Source organism: Petaurus breviceps, unplaced genomic scaffold (genome assembly GCF_028583685.1).
Source record: "Petaurus breviceps papuanus isolate PSGF00001 unplaced genomic scaffold, PetGlider_PUasm1.0 140, whole genome shotgun sequence".
Taxonomy (NCBI): Eukaryota; Metazoa; Chordata; class Mammalia; order Diprotodontia; family Petauridae; genus Petaurus; species Petaurus breviceps.
In genome coordinates, this window is record NW_027185698.1 from 17,376,822 (window position 1) to 17,404,613 (window position 27,792).

The window sequence follows — 27,792 nt, forward strand, 5'->3', positions numbered from 1 at the left end:
TATGTCATTCGCTTTCACAGAAAATGTGTGCTAAAGGGAGGAAAGGATTAAGCCAGTTGAAGAAATCTGCCAGCAGTTTTCTAAAAGGTGGCTGCAAAGTGATTGCTGTATCTTGTATCTCACCTGCTTCCCACAAGCCACAGGCAGCTTGAGAAGTCTACCAGACCCTGCTTGGTTTGGAGTTGTGGTTTTAGGAAGACTTTTGAAGTGGTGCTGGCCATTTCAAAAGAAGAGAGAAACTAAACACATAAGCTCTAATAGTTTCCCCAAACTGATATCCAGAGGAAGATGGAGAGCTAATTTTCCTTTGGTTTTACATATTTGGGTAATATGACAGGCAAAATAGATGAATTCCCAGAACACAGCATAGAGACAGGTGGCACCAGCTCCCAAACTCTCTCTCTTTTTCATCTTCTGAACATTTACTTATGTTCCTGGGGGCTGTCTAGCATGCAGAAGAAAGGCACAGACTTCAAGATCATTTATCATTTCACTCTCCCATGTACCACTTCACTTCCCAAATATCTCCAAACCTGAACCCAAACAGAAAGGACACGCTTTTGTCTCTCTGTCCTACAAATTGAACTTGGCTATGAACTTCTGCCTGACAACGATTTTCGTACTTTTGAAGAATGAATCTGAAAGTGAGGCTGAATTTCTTTCCTCTCATCCAGAACAACATCCTATGTCTGCCCAAATAACAATACATTAAACAAATGGGCTCTTCTTCCCTAACATACCTGGATTAGGAAACAGGGTTTCATAAAGGAATAAAGTATTAGGCCTACAAAAATATTACCCAGGGCTCTCGACCATCTGTGTGTCCCTAGAAATGGTGTCGATCATTGAAAAATGAATCACATTTTCCCACAAGAAAATGTTAATTGGTTGTTCTCCTGACCAAGGAGTTGACATCAAATAAAGCACAAACAAGACCAACACTGTCATAAATGCAAATATTTAACAAGAACTGTCTATAGTTTTTTTCTTTTTATATTCCAGTTATTTCCAGATATGCCTCCCTACTGCCACTATACAACAAGCCGTGTTTTGTTAGAAAGAAAAATATATAAGCAAAAACTGTTGACCCAATGACTTCCCAGCCTTCTCCACACCCTTCTGTCTACTCTGCCCCCTCCTGCTCTGATAACTGAGTTTTCACCTTATTTTATCAAGTACCTGGCCATCTTCCACACCATTTTCCAGTCCAGCTTCCCTCGTGTTGCCTTCCCCCAATAGAATGTGAGCTCATTCTCTGAAGGCAGGGATTGTTTGCCTTGCATTTATATCCCCAGTGCTCAGCACAGTGCATGACACAGGGTAAGCTCTTAATAAATGTTCCATCTATCTATCTGATGACCACGTCCGATAGTACACAGCAACATGCTTTAGCTGAAGTGTCCTGCCTTTCTACCCAACCACACACTGTGCCATCTTTTGTTCAGGGCTAACATTGACAATCGGACACATTCAGAATTCATCTTCATTCTAATTGAGGTTTTTGTTCATTATACATATTGTTCTCCTGGCTCTGCCCAATGGGACTCTGTATCAGGTCCTGTTTAGCCTACAAAAGCCCTTCCTAACCTGGTCCCTTCTTACCTTTCCTTAGTGGATAGTAAGTAAGCTTAGTGGATAGAGCATAGGACCTGGGGTCTGGAAGATCTGACCTAAAATCCACCCTCAGACACTTACTAGCTGTGTGACACTGGTCAGGATGCAACTTCTGTTGGCCTCAGTTTCCTCATCTGTAAAATGGGGATAACATAAGCCCCTATTTTGAAGGTCTGTTGTGAGGATCAACTGGCATAATATTTGTAAAGTGTTTGGCACAGTGCCTGGAACATAGTAGGGGCTTAACGTCTCCTTTCCTTCTAGTCTTCTTATTCCTAACTCCCACCCATATCATCTGAGATCCAGTGACACTGGCCTCCTCTCTATTCCTTAAAAAAGACATTCTATTCCCTAATTCTGAGCATTTTCACTGACTATGTGACCTGTGCCTGGAATGCTCTCTCTTCTCATCTGTGACTCTTGGCTTCCCTGGTACCAACTAGGCCTCCATCTTCTACACCTTAATTCTAGTGCCTTTTCTTTGTTGATCATCTCCAGTTTTTCCTGTATATTGTTGTTTTTGTATTGCCTCCCCTCAAAACTGTCTTTTGCCTTTCTTTGCATCTTCCAATGCCTGGCACATAATAGACACTCGATAATGAATGCAATAATAATAAATGTTTATTGAACGATTGGCTGATAGAGTTCATACAAGTTTTCCCATTTTTTTCTCTGAATTCTTCATATTTGATTCTTGTGGCCCAATTGTGTTCCATTATGTTAATACAACACAGTTTGTTCAATGTAATGGCTATGGATGTCTGAAGATCTTCCCTGCCCTTGGCCCCTTGATAGGCTTAAGTGACTCTGAGAACCTTCCCTGATTTGAAAATATACTCTGCCCCCTAATAGGCTGAATGTGGTCACATGGAACCTGTGGTGGGAGGCTTGTTTTTCAGGAATGCCCACACCTTGGTGCTTTGTGATGGGGCAGTGGGTTAAGAGGGTTGTGACATTCTCTGAGGTTATATATACTCTGATGGGAGGTTTTACTTTGGGGCTCACTTTGAGAAGAGTTGTATGATTTGACCAGATGAGACTCTGGGCAGCCATTGAGCCCCCTGGCTTTGAAAACCCAGATGTTGGTGCTTCCCTCTCTGATAACTGACTAAGTATGGATGTAATGGTCAGACAGCTAGAAGCCCTGTCTGCCGAATTATATTATTTTCTGTTGTAACTTTTGTTTGTATTCTCTGAAGTTCAGGGTGCTGACTTTTTCCCCTGAACTAGGTAAATGATATATGTTTGATTGATTAAAGTAAGATTGTTAGCCCATTTTGAGTTGCTTTTCTTTAGAAAAGCAAATCTAAGAACCTGTGCTAGGATACTTGCTGCTACATTCAGCCACTCCTCAATAGATGGAGACCTGCTTTCTTTCCAGCTCATAGTCATTCTCATATGGCAAGATTATGTTTCAAGTTTTCTAAAATGGGCTACTACAGTCATTGATTATGAAAAGAACCCCAATATTCTATGTAGTGTACAAAGGACATAGGAAAAATACAACTCAACTGTAAACTTTACCCAAAGCTAACTAACATGCTAGCAATAATAAACATTAATTAACCTTTTAATTAAAAATTGGAGTTGCCTTCTGAGAACTGAGAAGGACTTTCACTACTTGGTTTGGTGACAGGATTCTTTTTGTTTTGGTTTGTTTTTTTTGGAGGGGGGAAGGCAGGACAATTGGAGTTAAGTGACTTGCCCAAGGTCACATGGCTAATAAGTGGTAATTGTCTGAGGTCACATTTGAACTCATGTCCTACTGATTCCAGGGCTGGTGCTCTTCACTGTGCCACCTAGCTACCCCCAGGTAACAGTATTCTTAAAAAAAAAAAAAAGAAGCTATACTGGTCATTTTGATCTGTTGCCTCCTTTTTCACAGTCAGATTTTTGTGTAGCAAGCAAACATATTCTAAATCATTCCACTGAATTTAGAGCTGGGTTCTGAGCAGCCTCTGTCGTAGGGAGAGAACAGAGCCCTCAGTTTGAATCCTATATGTGAGCTTTTCAATCTGTCTGATATGGACAAGTCACTTCTACCCTCTAAGCTTCCCCTCTTTGGGAAGGAGAGGTGGCAAACCCAAAGCCTGCTAAAGAGCCAGATTAAAATGCAATTGGGAAATGTTGAACCAAATAAGTAAAAATCAAATGCAACGTAGATAATGTTAATTTGTGGTTTTCTAAGTCAATATGAGGACTGCAGGGATGTGTTTTCTATTTGAGTTTGATATTAAATGACCTCCAAGTTTTCTTCCAGCTCCAGAACCCTGGGTTCACTAAACAGTTGCTATGAATGATTATGGCAGGAGTGTTTCTGTCTCTGAAAAGCATTTCTGAAAGTCTGGGCTGACACCACATCCTTCTGCATTTTCTTACCTCCTTGTTTATTTTGAAAGCTGCAGGTGCACCTGCTCAGCATCCAACTGAAGCAGTGTCACCTGGGGAAAGGAAAAAATACTCCATTCAATCCCTATTTCTCAGTGTTGACTGCACAGGAAATTGATGTTTCAGTTGCCTCTCTGAGTACTTCACACCCCTTTGGAAAGTCCTAAAAATAATTACAAAGACATTAACTTGCCTATGTAGCAGAAAGAACCCTGACCTTAGAGCAAAATCAATCAACATTTATTAAGAGCCTACTATGTGCCAGGCACTGTTCTAAGCACTGGAGATATAAAAAAAGAGTAAAAGGCAGTCCCTGCCCTCAGGGAGTTTACAATCTAATAGGGGAGACATTATGCAAACGAGCGCCTACGAATCAAGTTATGTACAAGATGAATGGGAAAAAATTAGAGAAGGGAGAGAGGTTGGGGAAGGTTTCCTCAGGCTTCCAAAATCTTGGCTCTGTGTTTCCTGGCTGTATGACCATGAATAAATCCCCTCGCCTTACTATTTCTTCCTTTTAAAATGGTGCTTATGATAAAACGGGATTATCAACTTCAGTGATCGTTTATTCCTTTCCCAGGAAGACAAAGGACAGTAAGTAACCAAAAACATTGCAGGAAAGTGGGGAAAGCACCCAATCTGGAGTCAGAGCAGCCAAGTTCTAATCCCAGCCTCTGCTCCTTCCTACCTGTGTTGCTTTGAACAAATTTCATTGCCTCTATTCCTCATTCTTTTCCTTTCTTTTCTTAACATTTTCATAATGCTTTAAACTTTTCTATTCAGTGGTTTTGTGTCCCCTTCCCCAAAGTCTTCCTCAGAGGGTATGGAGAGACCCAACATTAGGGCAGCTGAGTGTAAACTCTGACAGGTCCTAGCCATGTAGAAAAGGCTTTGAATTCAGCTCAATTTTATCATGAGCTCTTTTTTTTTTTTTAACAGATGAAGACTCAGACTAAGGCTCCAAGAAGTTAGGTCACACATCTAGAAAGAACAGACTGTCTGTTGTTCCCAGGTCCAGCCAAGCTGCCTTTGGAAAGGTTCATCTTCAGGTTGGCTGCAGTATAGTATTTTTCTGGCCATAGCAAATCACCAAGACCTTCTACTAGTCTTAGGAGCTTGTGATCTATGGAGGAGAGAGTTCCTACATGGATCTTTAAAACATTAGAATAAGTCCAGCATAAAGCCTTGGGTGCAATTTTTAGGGTTCACTCATAAATTTCTCTGGCTTGTGCTCTGAACCAGAGAAACCCTGGGAACATCATGACTTGGCTCATTTTACTTTCCGAAAAGTACCCTCAACGCCCCTTTGACCGCTCAGGAAAACAAGTCATTAACTAAAAATAGGTTTCAATAAGCAGCAAAAGATGAAAACAACTAGGACATTGTGCTAACATATCCATTATTCCAGTATCTATGGGCTAGAAAGGACATTAAGGGCCATCACATTTGATCCTCTCAACAGCCCTGTGAACTAGATAGGTCAGGTATTATTCCCATTTTACAGATGAGGAAAATGAAATTCAAAGACATCTAGTGACTTCTACTAACTTCTACTAAAGCTTCAACTAACCATTAAGGTAGGTACAGCTAGAGCCTGAATCACCTGACCCCAGGTCTATGCTCTTTACCCCAGAGTGTGCCTCTCCTCCTTTTTGCATTTCTTTGCTGCCAGTGTTACTCATTTATCCTTCTGGGGGAGCTGACCCCAGTGTTTTAGTGTAGTGCTGGGTCATGAGATCAGGACACTTACCCAGCAAGCTTGCATGTCACTCCATTTTCTGTATGGAGGGGAAGTTTTCTGTAGTGTGAAGGCTCTATCAGAAGCTGTCCCTTCAGAGTTGTCTATGTTCATCATTTTCCTTCCTAGCATCTCCATCAGATCCACACTGGTCTTGAATGAGATGTTGCAATTTGTGAAATACTAGGATTTACAGCTACAAGAAACCTCAGAGACATCTAGTCTAGCCTCCTTATTTTATAGATGAAGAAACAGGCACCAAGTGTTGACCTGGCCAAGAACTCACAGAAGAACCCAGATCTTCTGACCCTATATTCAGAGCTATTCCTACTAAAGTTTTGGGAGACATTTCACTGTTCTCTCCTCCCCTAGATTTCTGATAAAGGGAGGGAGGCAGTATGGCATAAAGGAAAGGACCTGCTTTGGAGATGGGAAGCTCCGTCTCTGATGCGTTCACTGTTCTTTCAGGTTCCCAGGCCAATCTGTAGAGCTCTAAGTTAGAAAAGAGTTGCTAATCTGAATTACTGGAAGTAGTTTACACACCAGGAGTTCCCTAGGATTATGAAATCTCAGGTCAATACCACTCCCCACCTTCAATGCCTACCCCCCAAAAGATGAAGGGAACCAATACTTTGACCTCCTATTGCTAGGTATTAACCTTCTCTGGAATGTTGGTCTTTTGTATCTAACTGAGAACTAGAGTTACAAGGAGTCCTACTAAGAATCACTATTGAGTGATATAGAGAGTAATATTCTCTCAACTTCAGCCTGCCTGAGCATTCTGCTATTAGGCAGTCACCCCTTGAGCCCCTTCTTCTGATAAGAGGAACCTAGACCTGTGTGCTTCCCAGATAGAATCAACTATTGATGAATTCCCATGAAATCAACCAGGAAACATTTTTCAAAACCCTGGCCTTTCTGATATCCAGTTCCTTGGGCTGCCTTGAGGCTTGATGGAGATTGCTTCTCTTGCCAAATTACCCAGAAACCCTCTTGAGCTTGCCCAAATACCTTCCTCTTTGATCAAGGGTTCTTTGCCTTGGAGAAGAAAGGTGACCAGTGGCAACAGCTACTGAATTAGAAGCAGTCAGCCTTTGTTTGGTTGGTAGCCTCAGGAGATATTTGCAGATGAATTGAAAAGTTACCATAAAAATAAGGCCATATGGTTTCCTAGGGCATGTTTGTCTTACCAAAGATATTTTAGCATCTTTGAAGAAGTGGTTGCACTGCCAACTTGTCAATTAGTCAGCATTCCCCAGGTCAATGGGGACATTGCAGACTGGGTCTGGGTGAAAGGGGCCTGAAGGAATTCACTTTAATTAAAGGATTTGTGCCAAAATGGAATCCTCAAATCCTTTGAGCAATGTTGCATGAACTGGGCATTTCAATCCCTGTGTGCATTTTCCATAGCTGCAAAGTGACAAATATCCTGACCCAGCAATTCAAGGGAAGGAGCTGATGCTAACTCACTTAGAAAACCACTGTAGGTCTCTCAACTGAGAAATATGGCCTCCCTAAACACACACACACACACACACACAATGCTTGTGCTTGAAAAGACACGTCACTCCTTTATTCAGTTACAATATTATATACCTGTTATGTGCAAGGCATTGTGCTATATACTAGAGATACAAAAAGAAATATAGCAGACCTTGCTCAGTGAAGTGAGGAGAATTATCCTGACTATGGGCTCAGGCAGAGTTCTTTATGTTTTGCATCTTCTATAAAGAAAAGTTAAGTCTGTCCTCTGTCCTGTATATATTATTAGCTTGAGAGTTTGCCTGAGACCTGAGGCCCTTTTACCTTCATCTGAGTAGGATTAAACACAAGCTAAATTCTGATGTCCCCAGTGAAAATTTTAAGTGTAGAATGATTGATTCAAAGGATGATTTGGGAGAAGCCTATAACATAATATTGAACCCAGCTTGAATAAACCCAGAAGTTTAGGTTGTGAACTACAGATTTCAGGAGCTTACCATCTAATAATTGTAATTCAGGAGAAAGAAGATAAATGCATAAGAGGAATTTAGATGAAGTGCTATGAAAAAATTTGAGAATGGACATGAGGAGTCAAGGAAAGCTTCACAGAAGAGCTGGGACAAGGGAGATGACAGAGGACCATCAACGAGATGACAAGGAAGAATCCAATTTAGGCATGAATAAAAGTATAGAAATAGGAAAACTCAGGATAAGAACAGAGACCAGAGAATAGCATCATCTGGCCCATATTTTAAGGTCCTTGTATTGTTTTCAGATTTGTAAGTACATTTCTTACAGGAAAACTTGACCATTTTTTAAAAAATGTATTTATTTTTAAAATGTATTTATTTTTAGCTTTCTTTCATTTTTTAAAATTTAATTTAATTTAATTTTTTAGGTTGCATCATTCATTTCCAGAAGATTTTGAGTTACAAATTTTGTCCCCATTTTTCCCCTGCCCACCACCCCAAAACAGCGATCCCACTGAATATCCCCTCCCCAATCTTCTCTCTCCTATGTCTTCTCCCATTGCCCCCTCTGATTTTCCAGAAAGGCATGGTAGATCTCTATGCCCCAGTGCCTGTATATCTTATTTCCCAGTTAAATGTATAATAATAATAATAATGATTATATATATATATATCAAACATTTGATTTTAAACCTTTGAATTCCAGATTCTTTCCCTATCTACCTTATCATCCATCACTACTGGGAAGACAAGCAATTCAACATAGGCTGTACATGTATAGCCATACAAAACATTTCCATAGTGGATATATTGTGAAAGGCTGACTATATTTTCCTCCATCCCATCCCACCCCTACTTGTTCTATTCTCTACTTTGATCCTGTCCCTTTTCAAAAGTGGGTGCTTCCAACTTCCCTCCCCTCCGAGCCTACCCTCCCTTCCATCATCTCCCATCTCATCCCCTTCCCCCCTACTCTGCTGTATGATGAGATACCCTATTTAGTGTTTCTGATTCCCTCCCTAAGCCAAATTCATTGAAAATAGTGATGACTTGATCCCTTTTACCTTCCTGCTCTTGCCCTCCATTGTAATAGGTTTCCCTTGCCTCTTCTATATGAGATAATTTACCCCATTCTATCTCTCCCCATCTCCTCTCATTATATCCCTCTCTCACCTCTTAATTTCACCTTTTAAGTATCATTCCTTCCTATTCAACTCATCCTGTACCCTCTGTCTATGTATACCTGTACACATATGTACACATTCTCACATATGCATTCATACACCCATATACCCTCCTATATAGACATATATACATTTCTATTCCCTTCAACTATTCTCATACTGAGAAAAGTTTCATAAGTTACAATTTTCATTTTTCCATGTATGAATGTAGGTAGTTCAACTTTGAGAAGTTCCTTATGATTTCTTTTCCCTGTTTACCTTCTCATGCTTCTTTTGCTTCTTGTATCTGAATGTCAATTTTTCTATTCAACTCCGGTTTTTTCATCAAGAATGCTTGAAAGTCCTCTATTCCATTGAATGACAGTATTTTCCCCTGATACATGATACTCAGTTTTGATGGGTAGGTGATTCCAAGCCCTTTGATCCCTCATTGTAGAAGCTGCCAGATCCTGTGTTATCTTGATTGTGTTTCCACAATATTCAAATTGTTTCTTCCTGGCTTCTTGTAATACTTTCTCCTTGATCTGGGAACTCTGGAACTTGGTTATAATATTTCTAGGAGTTTTCTTTTTGGGATCTTTTTCAGGAGATGATTGGTGGATTCTTTCAACCTCTGTTGTACCCTCTGGTTCTAAAACATCAGGGAAGTTTTCCTTGAGAATTTCTTGGAGGATAATTTCTAGGTTCTTTTTTTTTATCATGGCTTTCAGGTAGTCCAATAATTTTTAAATTATCTCTCCTGGATGTCTTTTCCAGGTCAGTGGTTTTTTCAATGAGATATTTCACATCGCCTTCTATTTTTTCATTTGTTTGGATCTGTTTAATAGTGTCTTGTTTTCTCATAAAGTCACTAGCTTCCTTTTGCTCCAATCTAATTCTGAAGGAATGATTCTCTTCAGTGAGCTTTTGAGATTCTTTTTCCATCTGGAAAATTTGGTTTTTTAAGGCATTCTTTTCCTCATTGGCTTTTTGAGCCTCTTTTGCCATTTGAGTTAGTCTATTTTTTAAGGTATTATTTTCTTCAGTCAGGTTGTTGACTCTCATTTTATAATTTTCTTGCATCATTCTCATTTCTCTTCCCAATTTTTCCTCCACTTCTCTTATTTGGTTTTCAAAATCCTTCTTAAGCTCCTCTATGCCTGTAAGCAGTTTATTCTTTTCTTGGAAGCTTCTGGTGCAGGAGTTCTGACTTTGCTGTCTTCCCCCTGTTCCATGCTTTGATCCTTTTTGTCCTCAAAAAAAGGAGTCCAAAGTTGGATTACTGTGCTTGCCTTGCTTCCCTTGTTTGCTCATGTTGCCACTCAATTACTTGACTTCTGAGCTTTTTGCCACAGTAGAACTCTGGTACCAGAGTGGGGAGCTTTGTCCCAATCACTGGGGTTTTCTCAGCTGCTGGAACTATTAGTTGGGTGCCCTCTCTGAAGCCTCCCCATGCTCTGGAAAACTGGTCAAGCACCCCAGGACCTCTACCCTAGACCACAATTCAGACCCAAGCAGGTTAAAGCAAGAGTGATTACCCATCAGACTGGCAGCTTAGTTCCCCCTGCAATCTGCAGGCCAGGAGCTCTGAAGCAACCATGTGGAGGCAACTGCATGGCCACTGTGCCTCACCCTCTTCTCACCCTGGGGGCAAAGACCAACTGCACTCCCAGACCCCCTGTTCCCAAAGTCCACACTGCACTTACCTCTCACTTTGTCCTTAGCATCTATGGGTTGATAATTCTGTAAACCACCACAGCTGCTGATGATATGAAGTTCCTCCAGACAGAGGCTGATCAGGCCACCCTGAGGCTAAAACCTTGGGCTCCCACAGGGCTGGGCTTGGATCCCAGAGAGCTGTGCTGGCCACTTCCTGCCTGCCTCCAGGCTGTCTTCAATGGGAGGTTAGCTTCTCTCTGTCATTTTGTAGCTTCTGTAACCAGCTCCGTCCAGTCCCAGCCCTGCAGTAATAGGCCTGGCAATGGCCCTTGTGGTTGGTGGATCAACTTGCCGCCAAGTTGATCAGGCCTCATCAGGGCCTCTGCGTGCCCTGGCTTCTGGGCCTCTGAGCAGGCCCCCATCATCTTCCTTTATTTTTATTTTTCAACATTCACTTCCATAAGATTTTGGATTCCAAATTTTCTCCCTCTTCTTCCTCTCCCCCCACTCCAAGACAATGTGCAATCTGATGTAAGCTTTACTTATACATTTATATTAACATATTTTCACATTAGTCATGTTGTAAAGAACAATTAGAACCAATGGGAGGAACCATGGGAAAGAAGAAACAACAACAAAATAAGGGATAGAGAGGGGCAGCTAGGTGGCGCAGTGAGTAAAGCGCTGGCCCTGGAGTCAGGAGGACCCCGGTTCGGTTCCGGCCTCAGACTCAACACCCACACAAAAAAAACCAGCCGTGTAACCTTGGGCAAGTTAATAAACCCCAATTGCCCTCCAAAAGGCAAAAAAAAAAAAAGAAAGAAAAGAAAATTAAAAGTAAAATAACTTAAAAATAAGTAAATAAAAACTAATTAAAAAAAGAGATAGAGAGAGCAAATAGTATGCTTTGATCTGTATTCAGACTCTATAATTTTTTTTCTGGATGTAAATAGCATTTTCCATTATGAGTTTTTTGGAGTTGAATCTAGACCATTTTTGTAGAGAAAGTTGGTAACTAGACTAATATTCACTTAAACGGTTATTTATAGACAGAATATCACAAGGAAGAAAAGAGGGCTGTCCTTTAAAAAAAAACATCCTTTAAACTAACAAAAATTGCCCCCTCCCCTGAACATTTCCATATACAAAGCTGAACAGAAAAGGAGAATTACATGTGCATTCATTAATCTCTATTATGTACAGGTTGGTTTGAAAAATTCAACATGTTTCTTTCAAAGTTGTCCTGATCATATTTCTTTTTGAATTTCCTTCTGTTCTGTACATTTTTTATTTTATTTTATTTTATTTTGTATTTCAGGGGTAAGGCAGGGCAATTGGGGTTTAGTAACTTGCCCAAGGTTACACAGTCAGTAAGTGTGTCAAGTATCTGAGGCCAGATTTGAACTCAGGTCCTCCTGACTCCAGGGCTGGTGCTCTATTCACTGCACCACCTAGCCACCCCTATTCTGTATATTTTAAAAATTGCTTCAGTGACCTTTTCTTTCTTCTCTTTTTTGGGGGGGAAGGAGAAACACTATTGCTAGCTCCCCTCATCTCCCTAAACAAGGAAACAAAAAAAAAGCATAATCCTTATAACAAAAAAACATGGTCAAGTGAAAAAAGTTCACACATTTGCCACGTCCATAAATGCAGGTCTTATTCTGTGCTTTGAATCCAACAGTGCTTTGTCAGTGGTAATATGCTTCATCATCAGTCTCTGTAGCTGTTACTGGTCATGGAAATGATCAGCATCATTAAATCTTTCAATGCCATTTAAAAAACAATACCGTTGCTATGATATAGATTGTTCTCCTGGTTTTTCTCTCTTACTCTGCATCAATTCATAAAAGTCCTCCTATGCTTCTCTGAATTTGTTCAGGAAAGGATGGTTTTCATCTTCAATTTATTCCAGTTTCTTCCTTTTGAGTATTGGCCATAGAGAACAACTCAGTTGTGTTTTTAAAACTTCTGGCTGAGCCCATCCTAGGTCTCAATGTAATAGAACCTTCCAAATATAATAGCAAAGTTTGGCATCAGGAAGTCAGGGTTCAACTGCTTCTGACATTTTCTAGTTATGTGACTTTGGGAAAATCATACTGTGATTCTCAGTTTCCCGATCTATAAAATAAGGATCAGGATAATAATATCTGTCCTAACCACCTGACAAGGGACCAGTTGTTGTGAAGAAAATGTTTTCCTTTGAGTATTAGGAAAAGGAATGTGGTATTATGTAGATGCTATCTAATAGCCTTAAAGGAAGAGGGGAAGGTAAGGGAATAAGAAGTTATAGATCAACTCCTGTAAGTCAGGCACTGTGATGAGCACTTTACAAATCATATCTGATTTAATCTTCACAAGCCTCTGAAGTGGGTTCTGTTATTGCCTACCTTTTACAGGTGAGGAAACTGAGGCCAACAAAGATTAAGGGACTTGCCTAAGGTCAGATTTGAACTCTAGTCTTCCTGACTCCAGACTGTATCCACTGTGCTGCCCCTAAGGTCATCATTTGGTAGTGTTCCAGGAAGACTAACCTTTATTTTTCACTCTTTCCTTGGGAACTGTAGCAGCAAGCACCCCAAGCATCCTCAGGGTTGCTGCCAACACAGGTTCTTGGATCTGCTTTGTTAAAGGAAAGCAACTCAAAATGGGTGCTGGGATAATTGTTTGTTTCCCAGTTGTGGTAGCTGTGATTCTGTGGAGCCATGGAGCAGGAGAGGAGAATGGCCTGCATGCGGACTTCGCTGAGCTGAGAGCAGGAATGGTGAGCTGCCTGCATCGGGACCTGAGCAGAAGCCAGGAGCGGCTGCCGCCTGCGGGAGGAGAAGGAACCCAGGAGTTCGGAATTCAGCCACGGGAAAAGATAAGAACTGAGCAGCAAAGCAGGGGCACTGAATGTGTTTCCTTGCTGCATCCCACAGTTTGGGACCCAGGGGGAGGATGGACTTGTGACTATGGTGGGTGGGATGAAGTGCCTTGGATCCCCAGGGACTCCACCTTGTTGGTTTTGTTGCCCAGCCCCCTCTCTGTACTTGGAAGCAGGGGCTGGAGCTGTGTGAGGGGAAGGACACTGCCCCACCCCCAGAGAACTTTATTTGCCCTCTTGTTTTGAATTGAAGTGATAATGCTATGTACTTTGTGTTTGTTTAAGGGCCAGTAGCCACTTTGGTAATTTTAGTTCTGTATCTTGAAAATGTGACCTAAGAGATGCTTAGTGCTAATTTAAAAGTAAATTGTCTATGCTATGGGCATGAAAGATCTTGGGGCCGAATGTAATGGAAATGTAAATTTTAAAGATCTTCCCTGCCCCTAAGCTAAAGTGCACCTGGAGCCTGGATTGGGAGGCTTGTTTTTCAGTAGATACTTTTTGATTGGCCAGTGGGTCCAAAAGGTTGTTACATTCTCTGAGCTAGGAGAAGGCTATATAAGCCCTGATGTGAGGCTTTGTTTTGGGGCTCACTTTGAGAAGTGTTCTGTGATTTGATATGGATTATGGGAAGCCATTGTCCTGAGCCCCCCGGCTTTGAAAAACCCAGATGTTGAAACCCAGATGTTGACTGGGTATGGATGTAATGGCTGGACAGTTTGGAAAGCTGTCTACTTGATCTGTTTCTGTCTTGATAATTCTGCCTGTATACTTTGAAGTTTGGGGTGCTGACCTTTTTCCCCTGAACAAGGTAAACGATATATGTCTGACTGATTAAAGTAAGCTTGTTAACCCATTTTGAGTTGCTTTCCTTTATTAAAACAGATCCAAGAACCTGTGGTGGCAGCAAACCCTGAGGACGCTTGGGGTGCTTGCTGCTACAGGAACCAACTCAGAGGAAGCTTCCTTGCTTCTGTTCTTCCATAAGAGGTCCATTTAACTCAGAGCCATGAGAACCAAGACAGTCACCCAGGTTCCCAACGTGAATATCATCCTTAACTCACTCTCTCACACCCTCATATCCAATCAATCTTGCCATTTCTCCCTTCTTATACACCTCTTTCTCTCCTCTGACATTGCCACTACTCTGGTGTGGGCCTTCATTATTTTAGGCCTGGATTATTGCAATAGCCTGTTGGTTAGTCTCCCTGCCTCAGGCTTTCCCCCACCCCAATCCATCTTTCATTCAGCTGTCAAATTGACCTTCCCAAAGCTCACCTTTATATTCAGTAAACTCCAGCGATTCCCTTTCCCCTCCAAGACCCAATACAAAACCCATTGGTTGACTTTTAAAGCCCTTTATAACTTGAGTTTCTCCTACTTTTTTTAGTCTTCTCATGTCTTACTCCCCTCCACACACAGGGAATAGATAAGGGGTTAATGTCAGAGGGGTATAGGGTTGATTACATTCTTCCCTCACAAGAATTTGCATTGAGGTAGACGAGGCAGATGTTATTATCCCTATTCTACAAATGAGGAAACTGAGACTCAAAGAGACTAAGTAACTTACCCCTGATCACTCAGTTCATTCATGGTTGAGCATGCACGCCAATCTTTTTCAAAGGGAAACTCCAAAGTTCTCTCTTTCTCTCTAATTTTTTAGAACAGTAATACAGATGCAAAGAAGTCACTTTGGGGGTTTCTTTTTAAGGAAATAATGAGCTTCATTTGAGGCTAGCTGCTTCATGCTGACTCCTTCATCCTCACCACCACCACCAGCAGCATCAGCATCATCAGCATCCCCTTCCTTTTTCCTTCCTCCTTCCCAGGATAAGTTCATCCTCAGGAAACTCATTATCATGGAGCTTGCTTTAACTTTGATACTCATACCTCATCAATACTTCTGTTACTTCTGTCCTGATTGCAGTTCCTCCCATAGTCTCCTATTATAGAGGGCTTAAAATCTCAACCATCTTTTCATCTGCCATCAACTGCTATGCTTGGTTTCAATTCCACCATGGTCATGGTCACCATTATTACTCCTAAACAGAACCCCTAGGCACTCCCCACCTTCCTATTCCACAAACTAGAATTTCCTCTTGTATATTATCATCACCTATTAGATTGTAAGCTCCTTGAGGGCAGGGACCACTGCTAACAGGGAACAAGTTGGGAGCAGAATAGTCCAAAATTTTACTTATTTCCTTAGCCCAAATTTTACTTACCCAAATAAATGTGTATCTCCAGTATTTGGGACATATTCGTGGCACAGAGTATGCATTTAATAAATATTTATCACATCACGTCTTAGATAACAACAAAAAGGAGTTTGCTTATAGATAAGGAAGAACTTTAGATTTAAGGATGATTGTAGTCATAGGATTTAGAACTTTGAGGTCATTTGGTCTAGCATCCCTCATGGATGAAGAGCTTGAGACCCAGTGACTTTAAATGCCTTACTCCAGATCACACAAGTCAATCAATCAATACGCATTTATTAATCACCTACTATGTGCCAAACATCTTGCTAGGTTCTGGGGATCCAAAATGAAACAAAGCACAGTCTCTTCCCTCAAGAACTTTCAATCTAATGGTGGAGACAGCATGCAAAGAAATAGATACGAAATAGTGTACAGAGAAGGCACTCAAATTAAAAGCGGTTGAGAAAGCTTCCAATAATAGATGGGATTTTAGTCAGGACTTAAAAGAAGCCTGGAAAGTTAGTAAGCAGAGCAGAGGAGGGATAAGGGACATGGGGGACAGCCAGAGAAAATGCCCAGAGTTGAGAGAGAGAATTTCTTGTTCATAGAATAGCTAGGGACCAGTGTCACTGGATGGAGCAGTACATGTTAGAGAGTAAGGCATAAGAAGAACGAGAAAGGTAAAAGAGGCCTAGGTTATACAGGACTTTGAATGCCAAAGAGAACATTCTGTATCTCATCCTGCAGGCAATAGGGAACCCCCAGAGTAGTAAAAAGCAAAGCCAGGATTCAAACTCAGGTTCTATGACATCAGATCTAAGGCTCCTTCTATTATGGCACTCGAACTAATGCTAGAATGTGATACAAAAGATTTTTTGACATCTTCATCCCTGGAAATCTTTAAAATAAGATTGATAAATCCCTGTTTTGGTTAACTCAGGCGTTCATCTATCTGAGGGCAAAGGACTAAGCTGGAAGACCCCCTTGAGGTCCATTTTAGCTTTTATGATACCAGTTCTTCATGCTTCCACTCACCCTCCCAGAGGGAAAGAATAGTTACATAATTTCCTGCTGGGAGATTTGACCTGTTTTCAGAGGATCACTCCTACTGAATTCAGAAGCAGAGAAATGATACATCCACATATAGGCAATGTGGCATAGTGGAAAAAGGGTTGATCTCAGAGTCAAGAAAGCCTGGGTTCGGGTCCCACCTCTGATCTAAGGTCTTCTAGCTAACTGTCATACACAGCAAGGAGTTCTGTTCCTGGACACATACTGGCCACGTAACCCTCAGAAGTCCCTTAACTTTTCAGACCTGTAGGAATCTCTTAGGTTGCAGCATAGGTGCCAATCTGCATTGATAGAGGGAGTTTCCTTACTGGGAGTCACCTAGAGTGATGAATTCAGGGAAGGATTAGAGATTCCAGTCATAAGGAATTATCTATCCAAAGACATGGGAGATTAAGTATCATGTGGGGAACAGTTAACAGGTCAGTTTGACTCAAATGAATATATCAGGACAAGAACATAGGGGGTATTTCATTTTTGTCTTTAAATCTCCAGCATTTAGCACAGTGACTGCCACGTAGTAGGTGCTTAATGAATTTTTCTTGATTGATTTCATGTGAAATAAGACTGGGAAGAGAAGTGCAAATCAGGTTGCAAAGGGCTTTCAAAATGCCAGGTTGAGGATTTCACATTTTGTCCTAAAGGTAATGACTCTATAATTGACAATGATTTTACCACAGCCCCTTATGTGGACCTGGGGGTGGAAGGTTTGGGCATATGGCATAGGATGGAAGTTAAAGCCTTGCCATTGGAGTGTCTGGGGATGTCCTGGTTCAATGATGATGCTAACAGGGAACAAGTTGAGAGCAGAATAGCCCAAATTTTTCAGAAAGAAGTCTTAGAAATAAACTTCAAGAACAGATACTCCTCCAGAGGTGGAGGGAAAAAAGAATATAGTCCACATGTTTGGGGCAGCCATCCCAAATGTGTTGATTTTGCATGTCCCTGTTCAGTTGATGATGTCTATTGGGAGCAAGACCTAAAGGCTTCTAGCTAACTGTGATACATACCAAGGCATTCTGTGCCTGAAAGAACCCAACTCATTCTCCTCGGTAACCAGTGAAAAATATAATTATTTTTTATTATACTATGTTATGGAAATGCTTGTGTTATTTCATAAATTAAAAATAAAAGAAAAAACTCAAAAGAGACACCCAATAGACTAACTTGTTAGCTGTCCTTCCAATATTTGAAGGACTGTCCCAGGAAAGAAGGATTAGGCTCTTTTGCTTATAGCCAGAGGCCAGACCTAGGAAACTTCGGTGAAAATTACAAGAAGTACATTTAGGATAAGGAAAAGCTTCCCAATAATTAAAACTATGCCAGAGTGGAGCTGATTGTCCCCCAGTAGAGGCTGTCCAGCAAAGCTAGATGACCTCCTGTGGTGTCTGTTACAGAGGCGACCCTTTTTCAGGTGGGAGTTGGACCTATGTTTCTGAAAGAGGAAATCTGGCTTTAAGGGGAGGACACAGCTACTCTCTACATCCAAAGGAAGCATTTACCCAGGTCTAACTTCCCATTCTGTCCCAAACCTTATTCTGGTTCTTGGAATGCAGGGGAAGCTGGATTGGACACCTTTTCTCCTCCTTCCTTTATCCTCTGATTGGGAGCACAGAGAGGCATCCTTCTTCTGACCAGAGGTGGAGCTGAACAGCTGGAATTGCAAGCGGGAGTCCTTGTCATCAGGATCCTTCTGTAATCAAGGGAAGCTTAGTACACACAGGGAGGAATAACTGCCAGGTTGTGAATTGGTGTAGCTGTTCTCATCAGGCTGTAATCGAGGAGGATGAACTCTCTCTGACCTGAAGAAATGAATCCTGCTCCCGTTGCAGAAAACACTCTACTGCCAGCCTCCAGAAATCCAAGAGTCTCAGAATTCTGTAGACTTACATCATTTTAAATTGGTCACATAAGGAGCACATTGTTGTGGCTGCTGTTTTTAAGTGGGTGGAAGATGCTTTTGAGCTGAGACCTTTGTTTGGCAAGTTGCGCCCCGGAACAAATGTTGTGATCAAATTATGATCCCCTGAAAGTAGGAGCCTAAATGGGAAATGCTGACACCTTCTAACCATAGTGGCAAAATGGCAGTGGTATAATATCTGAAATAAATGAATACAGCAAAAAAAATGTACTGAGGTACGGGTTTCCTTAATACAGTAGAACCATGTGGCTCTGAGCCTACTGTGTATAGGGAAGGAAAAGAAAAGAATATACAGCATGTGATAGGAAAGTCTTTGCTGACCTTTGCATAGTATTGTGTTGTGCTAGCATTGTTACAAGAAGCCAGGGCCAGATCTGTAATGAGGACTGTGAATAAGAACTGTGTCAGAGAGAGCTACATCTAGAACATCATCATAGCAGCTGAAAGCAACAGAGCTGGCGGGGTGAATAACATCCTGTGTGTGTTGATAGCCATTTCCAATCAATTCAGCTCAGCAAAATTAAGCACGTACTTTGGGCAAGGACCAGAGGCAGCATGGAGTAGTGGATAGGCACTGGGCTAAGTGCAGAGGGTATAGAGAGAGGCGAAAGACAGTCCCTTTCCTTAAGGTGTTCCCAATCTAATAGAGAAGACAACTACGTGCAAATATGCTGTATGTAGACTAAATTGGGATTAATCAGCAAAGAAAGAACTGGCATTAGGGGGGAGTGAGAAAGATTTGTTATAGTAGATGGGATTGTAGTTAAGACTTCAAGGAAGCCAGTGGGCAGAGAGACAAGGAGAGAGGGAATGCAAGTATGAGGCACCACCAGTGAACATGTACAGAGTTGGAACATAGAATGTCTTGTGGGAGGAGCAATAAGGAAGCCATTGTCACTGGATCAACAGAGTATACAGGGTGGAACAAGGCAGAATAAGGCTGTAGGTCAAGTTATGAAGGGCATTGAATGCCAAGTAAAGTATTTTATATTTGATGCTGGAGACAACAGGGAACCACTAGAGTTTATTGAAAAAGGGGGTGACACCGACTTGTGCCTTAGAAAGATCAGTTATGATGAAGACACTCCGTAGCTGGGAGAGGTTATGTGACTTGCCCGAAGTCATGCAGCCAGTGGCAGAATCCAGGTATTCTGACTGCCAAGCCAGTTCTCTTATTTATCACTGTACCAGACTGTTATCTGATGAAGTAACACATCTGTGTATGACAAGATGACTTTACAATTCATAGCACACAGTCAGGGCCCGAGTCAAATGCCAAAGCTTGGGAAAGTGACATTTACACTCTTTTAATTAACCAGCAAAATGAGTGCTTGACGACTTGCTAAGCAGTTCCCAAACAGAGCAAGGAAATGTGATTGGGACATGCACAAAACAGCAATGGTTCATATTTTTTTTATGAACAAAATCAGCACAGGTGAGATGAGTCCCCACAAGTTACCCACTGGAAATTTTTGACAAAAGAAGAAAACTGAAACCCAAGGTGTTTTGTAAGAATGAAAACATGACATAAATGTGAAATTCCCTTTTCCCTCTATCTTGATAAAATGAATTTTCCCTTCTGACTCTAAACATCAGAGCTTCCACACAATTAAGACGCCGTGTCTCCTAACTTCCTGACAACAATGATCATGCTTATAGGCATCTAGTGTGGGAAACATCTGACCTGGGAGAAGGAGGAGGGAGAGGAGGAGGGGGAGGAAAAGAGTCAGCATCTGTACAAAACTTTAAAGTTTGCAAAGCACTTTACAAATATTGTTTCATTTGATCTTACTCTTGATCCTCCATTCACTGGAATATGTGAGAATATAACATTTGAGACTATTTCCCCTACCTCTTCGCAAGTAATTTCTCCCATGAATTAACAGACACCTGTTTCACTAGTGGTCTTCTTTTGGTCATTCCTGTTTTACAAATTTGTCTGAAAACTTTCCCCTCAATTTTCAGTGTAAAGATTTTTTAATCAAGTTGGCAAGTCTCCAGTCAAACCCAACCTTATTAGTCCTCAAGATACAGTTTCTCTAATCAGGAACCTTCATTTAGATATTTAAAGTCATAGTACCAGCAGACTTCATAGCGCCCCTAGACTAAGTTCTAGCCTTTGGATGGCATCCACCCCTTAGCTCCTTGAAACCAGGGGCTATAATTTCATCATATTCCTCTGCAGTCCCTAACACGTTGGATCCTAGATGAATGCTTAATAACTATTAAATGATGAACAAAGAAAAAGATTTCCTTGATACTTTGCAAGATCTAAGAGTTCACTGCAAGGGGGATTCCCTCAGCTACTCCATACCTTCTTCCTCCTCCCATATAATTCTTGTGCTTCTTTTCTCATGCTTCTTCCATGGAGAATCTACCCAAAGCTCTGTTGGTCTTCTTCTTTTTGCTTTTACCGTCTCTGAGCCAACAAGGAATGTGCCACTTTCACTGGCCATCTCCTTTTTCTTATTCTTACTACCTGACTAGCTCATATGCTTTTCCAATTGATTAATCACAACAAGCATTTATTAAGCACCTACTATGTGTCAATCACTGTGCTAAATGTTGGGGATACAAACACAGAGACAAAACATCCCCTGCCCTTAAGGAGCTTACATTCTAACAGGAGAGGCATCATGCACCTTCATCAGTATATATATGATACAGATAATAAGGTACAAGGTAATTAATATTTGTAAGGGTGTAGGAAGCAGAAAGACAGTAACACCTAGGGGGACAAGAAAGGCTGTATGCAGAAGATGGTACCAAGCTAAGTCATAAAGAAAACTTGAGGTCCAAAGAGCTTGAGGTGTAAAGAGAGAACATTTCAGTCATGGAGACTTAGTTACACGGAGAAAGTATGGTACAATGGAAAGTATTTGAAGTCAGAGGCCCTGGGTTCAAATTCCTGCTCTGCCAATGACTGCTTGTATAAGCTTAGGCAAATTGCTTAACTTCTCTGGGTGTTAGTTCTCTCATCTATAAAATGAGAAGTTTGGACTGGGAGACATAACTTTTAAGACCCCTTCTAGCACTGAATCTATGATGGACATTTTCTTTTCTTTTATTTTTGGAGTGGGGAGGGCAGGGCAGTTGGGGTTAAGTGACTTGCCCAAGGTCACACAGCTACTAAGTGTTAAGTGTCAGAGTCTGTATTTGAACTCAGGTCCTCCTGACTCCAGGGCTGGTGCTCTATTCACTGCGCCACCTAGCCACCCCTATGATGAACATTTTCAATGAACATTTTCAAGAAGCAGCAATTATTTGACTCAATCCCAAGATAGAGGGCCTTTGAATCCTTCCTAACCAAAAGTAATAACAAAAGTTCTAACTTGGTTCTATTGACATCTTGCCTATGGTTAAAAAAAACCAACAAACTGCCTTTCCTGGTCTTTATCAAAAGAGAGTCAACTCTTCCAACAAGCTGGTTTCTGCTCTTGGATGCTTCAGTCCTCGCTCAGAGGAAGAGTACCACCTACTGAATTAGCTATTCTGATTTTAAGCACTTGGAACCTTTCTAAGAGCTTCTTGCTGGTTCCTGGGATAGGAGTGCTTTCAAGGAATCTAAGCAGCAAAATGGAATCTCAAACTGACTTACGTTATTATTATAAATAAGAAGTTGTTACTAAAGTATTACGCAATTCACAGAGACAGAGAAGGACTGAGTAATAGTGAAAAGTAAGACCCACTTTATTTAGGTCTGGCCACTGTGATCTTGGGGCAAATGGATCATAACTCAATGGGGAAACTCATTGTTTTCCAAACTTGTATTAACCTCTTATATTTTTCAAGGAAGTCTTGCCATTGGATGTTACTTGATGGTGCCATGATTAATCAACATTAGCTAAAATAGTATTTTTACTATACTATTTTAATTTCAATTATTAATACCTTGCTAAGAAACTCAGCTTTGCTATTTAAGTCAAGGAAAGAAAAAAATATACGATTTCCATGATTGACAAGTTGCTGTTTCATTTGCCCCTCTAGATGTGCTCTGGAGAAATTGGGTTGGGTCCCATAGGACTTGATGACTAAAAAAATCACATTAACCTTCTCTCAAATACTGGTTCCCTTTGTTGATGATATTCAGAAATGAATATGGCCTTCCCCAAATTCCCAACATGTATTTTTATCATCCTAGACAGGAAGTGCTATGGAGCAATGTTATTAAACCCCATTAGGCTGTCAATCAACTGCTTGTTCCTCCCTCTTCCCTTCCTCTCTATTTTTTATGAATTTCACCTAGATGGACAGAAACTCAGGAGATTCAGCCATAGTACTGCAGGCCTCTCTTAGACCCTGTGGCAGCTTTGGGCTTTCACCTTTGTTCTTTCACTTTTTGCCTTGATTCTTTGAGCCCTGATTTTCTTTTAGTATGTTTTGCTTTGTTTTGTCTTTCTGAAAATACTTAATGAGTTTATTACATTGGTTTGTGAGGAAATGATTGAGTAAATGAAGGAAAAGGTTATTCTCAGATGGAGAGTATTAAAGGGAAAGGTGTTTTCAGTGCATGTGTGTTTTCTGACTAGACAAACCCAGACAGCATGACTCATATGTAACCTTGGGCTTTCCTTTGTCTGGACTTACTTCAACTTTCAAATGAAGGAACTGGATAAGACAACCTCTGACATCCCTATCAGTTCTGATATTCTATATTCTATGATTCAATCAAGTAGACTCTTTACTTCTTATGCACTTAAGGAATGCACTCCTTCCTTACCACTACTTCTTAGAATTCCCTGTTCCCTTCAAAACTCAGTTTAAACACCATATTTTACAGGAGGCCTTTCCTGATTCTCACCTTTCCCCTTTGCTAGTGCCTTACCACAAAAATTACTTTGCTATATATTTTTACATTTGGTTCTCCATTGGACTATGTTCCCTGAGGACAGGGTGTAGATTATTTTGTCTTTGTATCCCCAGTTCCTAGCATGATTCAGGGCACATAATTTGTTGACATTGGTTGATGGTTTAGAATTCGAAATTCAAACCTAACTCTGTCATCATCTTACCTGAGTCAAAATCCAGAATTTCTCTGTACTTTGTTTTCTTTATCTGTTATCAGGACCCTTCTGTAATTAAGGGAAGCTTAGTTCACATAGAGAATAACTACCAGGTTGTGAGCATTTGCTCTATAACTGGTGGAAATTAAAATTCTAATCTCATTCAAGCCCACTTCCTCTTTGAAGCCTTTTTTTGACCATCTCTGACCAGGGGGAAACTTTCCCCTCTCTGAGGTCCAGTACTAATGATCATCCCCATCATTTGTCATTTATCACAGATTGTTGTTCTGTTAAGTTACCCTTATTATTATCCTAAATGAACATTTACTGATCACCATTACGTATTAGAATTGCTGCTTGACTTTTGTCTGTCTTAAAGTATTTGAAAGGGCTTTCATGTGAAAGAAGGTTTAGAATTTTTTTGCTTGGTCCCAGGGAACTAAATTATAAGTAATGAGCAGATCTTAAAGCCTTTATACATGGGGGTTATTATTGTTGTTGTTATTTTTATTTATAGAGACAGATTTCAGTTCTGTGTGAGGGAAATTATCATAACAATCAGAACTATGCTTAAATGGAAGGGGCTACTTAAGCAAAAAGATATTGTGAAGGGTATTATTTAGTGGGTGTGGGTGGGGGATGACTCTTCCCATCCTGAGAGTCTTTGATTTTGTGAGAACTTGAAGCCTGCTTTGGGGAGTTTTCAGGCTATTTGGGGAGGTTGAGTATGAGAAGAAGGTTTAGATAAGTAGAAAGGGAGAAGTAAGGGTATTTTCTTTCCAGCAAAAAAAGGGGGGGTGGGAACTACTTGATTAGATGAAAAGATTTCTGTAGGGGAATAGGGGGGAAATATTTTTGAAGATATAGGAAGGGGATATATCATAGAGGATCTTGAGTTCCAAGCTGAATTGGAATTTTGGAATTTGATATTCTAGTGACTAGACTTTTAAATTCTTGGAATAGTTCCCAGCTTCTGGTCTCTCATCCATCTAACCTATCTTCCACTCAGGTTCCAAAATAATTTTCCTAAAGCACAGATCTAACATGTCACTTTCCTTTTAAAGAATATTAACTGGCTCCCAATTACCTCAAGGATAAGATACAATACAAGTTGTATTTAAAACCCTTTACAGCCCTTGTAGTTAAAGCCCTGACTTAAGCCTAGGCTTATTGCACATTATTTGCCTTCATAAATGCTATGTTTTGGCTTAACTACTCTACTCATTGTTTCTCAAACAGAATTTTATCTCCCACCTCCAAACCTTTGCACAGCTGATCCCCCATTCCTGAAATATAATCCATTTTCACAACTGCCTCCTAGAAACCTTAGCTTTTTCAAGAATCATTTCAGTTGATATAACCTACCTAAAGCCTCCCCCCATCCCCACCCCACCCCAAAGTGGCTGGTGTGCTCTCTCTCCCTTCACAAATTATCTTATATATATATTTTTTTATCTACTCACATATAGTATAATGTAAACTCCTTTGGGGAAAAAACTTTTTTTCTTTGTATACCCATCATTTACTGGTGCTGTCTATAGTCTCCTAAGGCTGAGCTGATGGATGACTTCCTCAAACTGGGGGATATAAGGGTCAGTTAGATCAGATCCCTGCCTTGAGGAACCTCTCAGGGGAGATGACTGGCTCTATCTAGGTTTCCAATTCCCTCTCTGTCAAGCCCAGGACCTTGTTTCCCCCTAGCCTATGGTTAATTGTATGTTATAAGCTCCACCTAATTCTTCCAATTCTACTCCTTTTCCTTCATGTAACTGAGAAGAATAAGGGTCTACTTCCTCTTTTCAGGTTGAGAGGGTATAGGCAGGGCCATTCTCATGAGGAATCCCCACAGCTGAACATTAAGTCACACACCTGCCAGTTTTCTAGTGCTTTATACTTGCAGGAACATTGACTTGATTGAGGTTGTGTTCAGTCATTTCGGCCATGTCTGATTCTTTGCGATCTCATTTGGAGTTTTCTCAGCAAAGATACCAGAGTGGTTTGCCATTTTCTTCTCCAACTTATTTTACAGATGAGGAACTGAGGCAAACAGAGTTAAGTGACTTACCCAGGGTCATGCAGCTAAGAAGTATCTGAAGCCAGATTTGAACTCAGGAAGATAAGTCTTCCTGACTTCAGGCCTAGCACTCTATCCACTAACACCACCTAGCTGCCCTGGTTGAGGTTAGGGTTGCTGAATAAGAGCTCTAAGTATTAAAGATCTCTGAAGTTAATCAGTAGGATTTTACCTTGACAAGGGTTCCTTCTTCTTGTCTTGTGAAATCATTTATAATTACTTTATATATGGAACATAATTCCTTTCTTTTGAGGTTTTGGAGGTTTGTAGAAAGCAACAATTCTACCATTTTGTTGGTAGAAATATCAGACATATTATGTCTGAAGACATAATATGTGTTATATTGACTATTTTGTAGTACTTTTCTATTCAAAAGACTATAGAAAAGCATTATCACTTAATAATTACTGTTTCATTGTTACTATTATAATATTTTTAAATTGACCTTGATAAGCTAGAGAACATTCAGAAAAAGGTAACCAATCTGGTGAATTATTTCAAAACCATGCCATGTGAGGATTAGTTGAAAGATCTAGGGATCTTTAGCCTAGAGGAGAAAACAGTTATGGGGGACATGTAGCTATACTAAAGTGCACAAAAGACTACTATGTGGCTACCCTTGGCTTCTACTCAGTAATGGGCCCTCTAAAGATACCCCTAGTTCAAGGCATGCTTTGAATTAACTTACGAGTCTTTACCTATATTTCTTTGACCATTTTGACCAAAGCACATACTAGTTCAAAGTAAGCAATATTTCATTAAACAATGAAACAAAATAAATGACAAAAAATATTCTACCTACATCCCCTATAAATGCAGGAGCATACCCCTTTTGTCCACAGGTAGGAGAGGGAAAATGCCTTCTCCCTTATCCCCTAGGCTCACAACCTAAGAGTCATCCTTGCTTTCTTACTATCTCTTATGACCCACATCTGATTTGTTCCCAAGGCCTATTGATGGAATCTTTGTAAAATCTCTTGAAAACACCCTCTTCTCTCCTCTGACACTGCCACCACCCTGGTGCAGACTCTTATCTCCTTATGCCTGTACTATTGCAATAATAGCCTCCTGGTTGGTCTGCCTGCCACATGTCTATCCTCACTCCAATCCATTTTCTATTCAGTCACCAAAGTGATTTTTCTTAAATTTGGGTCTGGCCATTTCAACCCTCTACTCTTATGGATCCCTTATGGAACCAAATATTAAATCCTCTTTTTCAAAAAGTCCTTCATACCCTAGTAGCCCCTTCCCTATACTTCCATCCTTCTTACGCTTTACACTCCCCCTCCCCCTGCCCCCATGTACTCATTGATCTAACCTCCTTGCTTTTCCTCAAACAAGATACTGCAGCAACTTTCACTGACTCTCTCCACCCCCACCCACATGCCTAGAGTGCTCTCTTTCCTCATCCCTGACTCCTGGCTTCCTTTAAGTGCCAGCTAAAACCCCACTTTCTTCAGGAAGCCTTTTCCAATTTCTCTTATTTCTACTGACTTCCTTTTGTTAATTATTTCCTGTGCATCCTGTATATAGCTTGTTTGTATTTATTTGCCTTCATGTTGTATCCCTTATTAGATTGTGGGGTCCTTGAAGACACTGACTGTCTTTTGCCATTCTTTGCATCCCTAGCACTTAGCACAGTGTACACATAGTAGTAGGTGCTAAATAAATTTTTATTCACTGACTGATATAGGAAACATAAAATTCTCATGGAGATGGCACACATATAGAGAACACATATGGAGAAGACATGTACTCACATCTAGGAAAACTCATAGTCCTAAGTTAGAGTCTCCACTGGAATGCTACTTCTTACTTATCTGTAGAGCTACAGATGTCATCTGATATAGTCTGGTGATACGATCAGACTGGAAGTAGTCTCTACTTCTCCATACTACTAGGATCCTCTGTTGTTCTACCAACTCTGATGTACTACCATCTTCTTGTATCTCCACTGCTGCCATCTTCTGTTCTCCACCAAATTCAGCTGCCATGTAGTCTTTTCTCCACAGGAAGAGGTCTCTCAGCTATTTTAGCTTCTAGCCTCAGAAACAATTTCAGCTTTTTTGTTATTCAGACCCATAGCTATAATCAGCAAGCCAATCAAAGAAGTCTTTAAGCTGATCTTTTAACCCGATTTTCCTCCTC

General features: G+C 40.7%; 1 protein-coding gene across 1 annotated transcript in view; it reads right to left on the minus strand.

The window, feature by feature from the left end:
• The window catches only part of SOD3 (superoxide dismutase 3), a 93,253-nt gene extending 66,302 nt beyond the window's left edge, over positions 1-26,951 (minus strand). The window contains exon 1 of the mRNA XM_069073833.1: positions 26,940-26,951. The gene's annotated coding sequence lies outside the window, so the exon portion shown is untranslated. The remainder of the gene's footprint in view (positions 1-26,939) is intronic.
• Positions 26,952-27,792: the final 841 nt, after the last annotated feature.